The sequence below is a fragment of the Dromaius novaehollandiae genome, chromosome 1, assembly GCF_036370855.1.
Source record: "Dromaius novaehollandiae isolate bDroNov1 chromosome 1, bDroNov1.hap1, whole genome shotgun sequence".
Taxonomy (NCBI): domain Eukaryota; kingdom Metazoa; phylum Chordata; class Aves; order Casuariiformes; family Dromaiidae; genus Dromaius; species Dromaius novaehollandiae.
Window position 1 is genome coordinate 142,605,742 of NC_088098.1, and position 8,915 is coordinate 142,614,656.

General features: G+C 35.5%; 1 long non-coding RNA gene across 2 annotated transcripts in view; it reads left to right on the forward strand.

The window, feature by feature from the left end:
- LOC135324496 (uncharacterized) overlaps positions 1–8,021 on the forward strand; it is a 30,730-nt gene extending 22,709 nt beyond the window's left edge. The window contains exons 3-4 of one of the 2 annotated variants that reach the window (XR_010385869.1): positions 2,343–2,510; positions 7,539–8,021. This is a non-coding gene — a long non-coding RNA (uncharacterized LOC135324496). The remainder of the gene's footprint in view (positions 1–2,342; positions 2,511–7,538) is intronic. The other variant, XR_010385870.1, reaches the window with a different exon arrangement.
- Positions 8,022–8,915: the final 894 nt, after the last annotated feature.

Here is an 8,915-nt window from a genome sequence, read left to right on the forward strand (position 1 = left end):
AAACTGAGAGACAGTACAATAACTGTGGAAGGAGTATGGCATCTGATGAGTTCTACCAACCATTGCTGTTAACAATTCATACACAAAACCAGCTAGTATTTTTTTTATTTTTATTTATTATATTTATTATTATATGTATATAATGCAAAATGCAATATGTGTGTGTGTGTGTGTGTGTGTGTGTGCGCGCGCGCGTGCACACATTTGCTTGTTTGTTTGTTTCCTAAATCGAATTTGCATGGGCATAGCCAGATAGAGAACAAAATATGAAATGGGAGGAAAAAAGAACATGCAAATAACATACCTAAAATTTCCAAGCTCCGGGCAAAATGTTTAGCGTAGTTTTGTAAAACTGAGCGCACGGAGGTAAAAACTGGGGAAACACTGCACTGGCTGACAAAGCAAGTCAGTCAAGAAGGCCCAGGAGAGCAGAGAGAGTCTCTGAGGTTTCAGTAGTGCAACACTCATAAAATCCTAATGAAATCCTGGAGGCAAAGAACAAAGACTGACCCTGTTTGCCTTACTAAAATGTACTGTGGATCTATTCATTAAGACCTAGAGATATCAATAAGAACAGGAAACACATGACCAGATACCTCGGGGGCTGTAGATACATCCCTAGATAGTTAATTTGATTCTGAAAACTATAGGAATAATAATGAGCTAGAAATAAAATCCTAAACAGAATCAGATTTTTCTTTTTTAAATCAAGCTTTTAACATAAAAGATGATTTTTATACCAAATATTCAGAATGTTTGTGCTAATAAAACTTATGTCTTGAGCAGTAAGAATTCAAAGAAACAAAACATTTTTCATGAGCCAAAAGAGCTATTCTCTATACCAAAAGGATATGTGGCCCTACATATCATTCCCTTCATCATAAAAGAATGCTAAAAACAGCAGTCACAACATGTGACTGTGCTCAGTGTGACAGATTGTGACACTTCCATACTGAGCACAATACGCTAGCAACATGCTCTCTTTGTAGCTATATTTTGCCACAGGATTCGGTTAAATATCAGTCCTCTGATAGTGGTCAAAACTCACAATCAGCTCAGCTATAATTCGGTTCTGATTCAGCAGCACCAAGTGGTTACCACCTCTCTCTTCTCAGTCATTGGCCTTGGAACATCCAGGTGGAGCAACACTTTGTAATGTAATCATTTTTATTTAAAGAAATGCAGGAAAGAATGAGAATATACATGGAACAGTTCTGAGTTGGAACTGTACTATGAATTGAAGCGGAGAAGAACCTGTTCATGATTTAAGCTGACATTTTCACCTTTCCTGACAGCAAAATAGGGGTCTTACTTCAAAAAAAGAAAACATAGACATACTTCTAATATGCTTGATAACATTACAGCTAAGCTCAGAGCTAAATAGCCTGACATAAAACTGGAAAATCTTGTCAACTTGTTAGGAACTAGATCCCCTTCTGCAAAGCCTACCCCCTCATCCCCAATCATCTGGTCTCCCTACCATTTATTTTGCATTCTTCAACTTCATTGCAGTTAACTATTAAGTCTCTAGGCCTTTGATCTTTTTTCTTTTTTGCAATTATGCCTAAATATAAAATATAGACTCTATAAAATATAGAATAAACCAAAATAAGTATTTGCATTAATTTTACATTTTTAGGGATGAAACTTCAGTCAGAAATAGTTTGAGTATACTTACACTGCCCAGCCACTCACAGAAGCACAAACTAGATATAAACCTGGTCCAAGTTTTATTTGGAATATTTTCTTTTTTATTTATTTGTTTTCATTTGTTCTTTTCTTTTAAGGTGTATTAAAATACCTAGATAATTTTACTAATCATCTTTATTTTGTAAAAGATACTGGGATACAACAGTTAATGATCTGCTCAGGATTGGAAGTTACTTTTTTTTTATATATATATAAAAGAAATACCATGAGGACCATCTAAGCAGTTGCCTGCACTACTATCATGCTAGTGGTTTGAGAGAGAGTTACTAGAAAAATCAAACAACAAAAAATCATAGTGTACCTATACCTCAGTACTGAAACATAGGTGCCACTGCAGTTACCTCATGATAAAATGGATGGGAGGGTAGCAGTTCTGGAAGAAAGATGTACCTCCTTCTTTTCTTCTTCCTTTATTTGAAGAGGAATTCCTTCCTTTGGTAGTCCCTAAAAAAGTTTATTCTGTCATTTTAGAAACACTGACATTTTTTAATTTGTAAAGGCATTTTTTGAAGATTCACGTCCGTTCACTCCAGAAGATGAAATCTTTCCTTCTGGCTGAAAGCAACAGTTCCCAAAACTTTATTTACTTTTCCTTTTGGTTAATTAAATATAATTTTTATTTATTCTCTTAGGTACCATCCCAAAGTGACTTATCGCATTCCCTTCTAGGGAAACAGAGAAATCTGTTGCCATCAGTGTTGATGGAGGTGGTGGAAGCCTCAGCAGCACTGGGGATCTGTTCCAGGGACCGGCCTTTCTCCTCCTGCCTAAAGCCTGCCAGCTCAGCAAAGACTCTTCAGGTACCTTGTCAAGGCTGTGAGCATGAACGCTTAGCCTAAAGCTTCTGCAATCTTTGCCTCGTTTAGTTTGCGTTAGCCAATAAATAAACCCTTTATATATTAAGCTGTATATATCCTGCTTGCAGAATCTCACTGCACCCTGAAAAAAGAAAGATGATCAAAAACCAATCTCAAACAGGGTCCATAACAATGCAGCTTCATCTGGTGTTTTCCTCTTCATAGAAAGATCTCCGGCTGTCATATGTGTTTATCATATGTTGACTATGCATCCTCTCATAGCCCAAATGAGCATAAAGGGCATCTCCAGGTGAGAGTTAAGTGTCAGGGCTTCAGGAGAATTTGTCTGGAACTCCCTGTGTTTCATGTCATTATCTATACAGCAATCTCAGAACATGCTTTTATATGCTCTAAGGTAGAAAAAACACAAAGCTGCCTTCAACTTGGTTTTGCTTTTTCTCTGTTTGCCTTGATAGATCAAGAAATACAGAACTGAAAAGTTTTATAGACATAAATATCTTACACTTCAGCTGTATCTCTCTTTTAAAATAGTGATTTTTTTTTCTTTGAAATGTCTATATGTAGCGATGTCTATCCGTATTTTCTTGGATTTTCCTGTCTTATATTCTCTTCATTACATATGTACGGTGTTCTTTAATACTAGCAAGCTGATTTAAGGTCAGTTAACCCCAAATTCATTATCATTCTCATATTATTAGCATTCACCAAGTTTAGCCAGGAGACACTGATAAACTGTATGCATTATTCTTTTCTGGATGTTTGAACCAAGTATCACTGTCTGTTTATGACTGTGTATTAAATACGCATTCAGTGTATAAAGAGCTGTGTATAGAGATTTAAATACTGCACACTGTTTGCATGAGCAATATCATCCGCAACTGGTAGAAGAGGTGTTTGAGGGCTATACACCTAGCCAGTACATAAAGCTATGTTTACTGTCCAGATAGGAGGTGGCTCCACTTAACCATATTCAAAGAACATCAGCATTTCTAAAGCTGTGTAGCAGCAGTTAACAGTTACCTGGGAGAAGTTTAAAAAAAAAAAAAAAAAAAAAAAAAAAAAAAAACAAGCATAACACAAAGCCTTGGGGAAGAGTTTTTAACCTGTGTGGGAGCCCCAGAGTGGTGGTAAGCCTCAAGAATAAGCTTGTCTATGCAGAATTGCATTTAGCAAAAGAAGCACCGGGACAAGCATTGTATTCCAGCTACTACAGGTAATGTAATTTTCATATTATCATTCTTACATTAACATTTGTTCAATTTCAGGCTATCTGAAAAGTCACAGACTGTCCCTTTCCAAGGTGTCTGGAGAACTGGTTCCCCTTGCAGGGGCTAGAGCCCCGACACAGACCAGGGGAACTGCAGAGGCAGCGGGATGATCCTCAGCTGGGCTGCATGGAGGAAATGTGCAGTGTCAGCTAAGTGAGATGTTTCACTGGGAGAAATACTAGTCAGAACATTGTTGATATGCGGTGCAAAGGGGGAAGGACTGCCTGAACTTAGTCTCTTGTGAATTTTATAACAATAAGCTTTCTTGACTCAGTTGCTCAGCCAGCATTTCTGTTTTGTTCAGCAGCTCAGAATTATTTAATTTCTTTTTACAGTTGTTCTCTAAATGGTACATTATTGTCTCTTTAAATTAAGAATTCCCTGAGTACAGCTTAACAGAGAGACATTTTTCTTCCTGAAAGAAGGACTTTCTGATGATAAATCATACATTTTAATGTATTGGATCAGGGGGCTGTTCTAGCTTGTGACTATTAAGGTTTGTATTATTGAAGGTCAGAGTTTATTTAGGAAGAAAAATAAAAGCTATAATATAATTTTATCTAAACTAATTACAACTATAGTACATCCCAGTCTGCTACATGGTCTACTCCATCTTCAAACCTATCCAAATATTCCTTGCCTGTGATAGGGGCAAGAGAAGTTCTCTGTCTCCTTTACATTATGAACGTTATCCAGTTATTCCGTTTCTGCATTTACAAAAATTCCCTTTAGCTAATACAATGGCTTAAAGGACTGCCAAGATCATGTGGCATATAACCCCAGATTTTATTCCCAGTTCTTCCAGAAAGCATCTGTAAGTGCTCTGTAAATCACCTGGCTGCATAACTCCTCAAATATTCTGGAGGGAAAATTATTTTGATAAGAATACAATAGAAGATGTGACTTCACATATACAAGAAAAAAAGACAGTACAATGATTATACATTATACAAGGCTATCACTATTTAGTAAGGATATTAGGAATACTGACAACATAAGCAAAGTGGTCAGTTGTCTATTAATACTAACAATTTTATTTAAAATGCAAAAATAATTTAGGTAAGTTATATCATCAGCCTCCTTTTACACCCTGTGCTCAACCTTGTAAATGACACACACTCAACTTCACTTCCAAGATTTATCAAAAACTATTGATCATTTTCTCCCTATTTTTACCTTAATATACTCACAACCATTTTCTATTTGTCGGTATATTCACAGAAGGTAAAATCACAATGGTTATCCACTTACAAGCATTCCCTCCATGGACACTGTCCCTACACTATGAGAAATCATGGATGATTTGTTTTACAGTAAAGTGAATTGTACCAAAATTTACAATTCTAGAAAAAAGAACATTCTGTTCCTTTTATGTAAAAATAAATGTTTTCAGTGGACTGATATTCACAATTTCATTTTAACATATTAAAAAAAAAAAACAGTATATAAGGATAGAAACTGGGAAACAAAAATATGTATTAGCCTATTCCCCAGTGATAGTGCGTTATTCAAGCATAAAGCACTTGAACCAAAGGCTTTTATCTCATTAGGTTGAGTCAAGCTGTTATCGCTGATAATAAATAAATGAAGGAACGAAAAATTTGCTTTGCATGTGTCATCTGCAGACCAGAGGCTGAGGGAAGAGTACCTATTACACAACAATATTAAAACGTCTCTGGTTAAAAAAAAAACAAAAAAACAAAAAAACAAAAAAAACCCACAGATCCCCCAGAGCATTTTCTGGAAAAAAGAAAATCTGTCTTTCAGGATAATTGTCCATTTGCCAACTTCTATTTCTTGTGAAGCTCAAAGCTTAAATGTTTTGCTTTTAGAATTTACTGCCTAGATACTTTGCTGCTTCACTTGAGGCTCCTCCTTAGTCACACTGTGAGGGCCATAATGGAGTTATATTAAGCTCAGAGCAGTTTTAACAAAATAGACCAAGTAAACAATTTGCTACCCAACTGGCATTGTATTAAAAGGTAAAACAGCAAAATTAGTGAATAAATGTTTTACAGAAGAGAGCTGCGCTAAAAGCAGCCCCATATTTGGAGAGAAAATGTAACTGTAGATATGTGTGTTACGTGTGTATACACACACATGCTTACATATACATATATTTATATATATTTTACATATACATATTTATACATTTATGTGATATAGAGAAGTTGAGAAGATTTCAGTACAAAAATGGTAGAAAATTGAGGACTATCAAATAAGAGGTGGAGTGTTTCTTTTCTGTGAATATGTTCATGCATACTTCCTAGAGTAGGAGCTACTGGACACTGATACACAGAATAACATGTTATTGTATTGTCTCTGTGCTAATTTTTCAGATGCAAAATTGTATTAATTTGTATATGTATGTTTTCCTTTGTTTATTTGCTCATATGTTTTAAACCATTCCAGGTTACCAGTAAAGTAAGTACCAGTAAATATATCACTATATTTCCAAGGAAGTTAGACAGACTGATTGAATGGTTCCCAGTGCAAAGAGTGGCAAGGTCCTTCTCTCAGTCACACAGCAGGCCAACTCTAAGAATGTTCAAATTAACATATTATCTTGGCCTGTTTGGCTATTATATTTAGCATGGAGATACAAAAGCAATAGCTTTTATGTAATTAATTTATTTATTTTAAAATATTTAATTTTAAAGTAGTAATTTTATGGAGTTTTTTGGAACAAAGAAAAACAATTTATCTGGCACAGGGGTTGTTTTCCAGCCTATTTTCAAGGACTTGTGAGCAGCAATGAATATTGCAAACCTTCTTAGAGAAAAATGATTTTTTTTTTAGGTACTAAGCAAATAACTATTAGGAACAGAGCTAGGTTGTGTTATACTAGTGTGCAGCTTTTATCTAACATATTTAATAAGTATATAATATGTATTTTGGTCTGAGAGAGACAACAATCTCAGCAATCTGAGATGCAATGGAGATATGCTACTGAGGGTAGGACACAATTTGTATTACTCACCCACATTTGAATAATATGGGCAGTCTGGACCTCATGTCTCAAAAACACTAAAGTAGAACTGTAAGAAGTGCAAAGTAGGGTGATAAGGGCAGCCAAAATGTAGATTTAATCAGAGGAACTTAACTGAAAGAACTACATTTCTTCAATCTAGAAAAGATGTGAACATGGAGGTCTATAGAAGTAAACAGCTGAGAAAAATAACGGGGAACACTGCCTTTTGCTATACTGGAACGAGAGACAACTCATGAAACTAGCAAAAGGCAACTTCAAAACATATGAAAGAAATTAATAAACTTTAGATCAGTTCCAAAGTCTGTAAAATAATAACTCTGTCTTTTCAGTAGTGATCAATTTTGTCTATATATTGAATGTATATGATATTGAACTAACTCTTCATAATATGATCCTGTTGGTAACTGTCAATTTTCTTCAACTGTCATATGTCTTTAGGGTTATATGGAGTATAACTGGCAAGTAAAGACACAGATGCTATATTGTGTTAGACATATGTTTTCTGTTAGTAGCATTGAACACTAACGTTTTCTATGAAGATCTTGCAGTAGCCGATTTAGGTTGAGAAGGAAGGCAGGAGTCCTTCTGTGGCATCACTGTGCTAATGAAGTATTCCACACATCTGGTGTCGGCCCTTTGACCAACTTCTGATGAAAGAAGATTTTGTTCCCTCTTACATACGTGAATGAAGTCTATTAAAGTTTGTGTTTATGTGTGTATGTTCTAAAAGAACTTATATTTAAATTGCAGCTACACTGGGAAATATTTTGTCAAATTTATCAAGTTATGGACGGAATAAAGCAAAGATTGTGGAGGAAGATGGATGAGGGAAGAAATATTCACAAAGACACAGAACAGGCAACCTGATCTCTACAGCAGAGCAGACATTATGGAAGATCTTAAATGAAAGAAAAGACTTATGGAAATAAATGGAATGTTAAATAAAATGTAATCCTTCTTTTTCAAAGGTGGATCGGGCCAGAATAATTCAATTCATTTTATAAGATAACTGCTTTCCTACAGAGAAGAAATGTGGAAAATTGTACAGCCTAATATGGACTATTGTTCATAGGAAAATGTTACTGAAAAAAGAAATGCATGGGAAATTAAGTAGAAGGAAGACCTTTCCTTAACAAGATGAAAATGAATGGAATTGAAGGACAGTGTCTTTTTGGAGAGAGATGACTGATGGGACTAGGCTAGTAATGATCTTGAAACACACATGAAGGGGCAGGGGAGAGGCGGAAGGGGAAAGGAAGGGGAAGGGGAAGGGGAAGGGAAAAAGTGAAAAGGGAAAAGGGAAAGAGGAAGGGAAAGAGAAGGAGAAGGGGAAGGGGAAGGGAAAAAGGAAAAAGGAAAGGCATCTAAATTACCTCGATGATTTAGGGTAACAGAAGTGAATGCAGTCTGGACATTGCCCCATTAAAGGACGAAATTACCTCAATCAGTTTAGTCTAACAAAATGAACTTCTACCTGTAAAGGTAACATCAGAGTAAATACAAGGGAAGACACAGTCCCTTTATCTGAATTACTATCCCTTGGTTATCTATGCTAAATAATTATCACTGGAACATGTATAAAAAGTAATGGCAGTCTATCCATAGCTACTATAGCTATTGGGTTCTGGAACAATCTTTCAGAAGGATGATTATGGGACAAAAAACCTAATTGCTTTTAAGAACGGTTCTGTAGATTATAATGAATACTGCATAGAGTGATAGTTTCAACAGCATTAATTAATGATTAGAAGGCTTCTTCCAGAACCAGATTTTCAGCTACAACAAAAAAAAACATGTTAGGTAATGTGTGTTAACATGTGATAAATACTATGTAAATCAAAAGTACTACTGGCATCATCTACATCAAGATTTGTGCTGAATAAAGCAATTTTTCTTCCAGAAATCTGTGGGGGAAAAAAAATGCTCATCCTGTGCTCATCCAGGTTGAAATAGTGATTGTTTCCTTCTGCCTAGCCTTTCCCTGTACTAGCGTTATTAAATGTTTCACTTCATAATGCAAATTACTTATTTTTTGCCCTGAAAACGGTGACGGGAATGATCACATCGCTAAATACAGCAACCACTTTCTTGGGTTGTTTTGGTCTGGCTGCAAACACAAATTCTTTC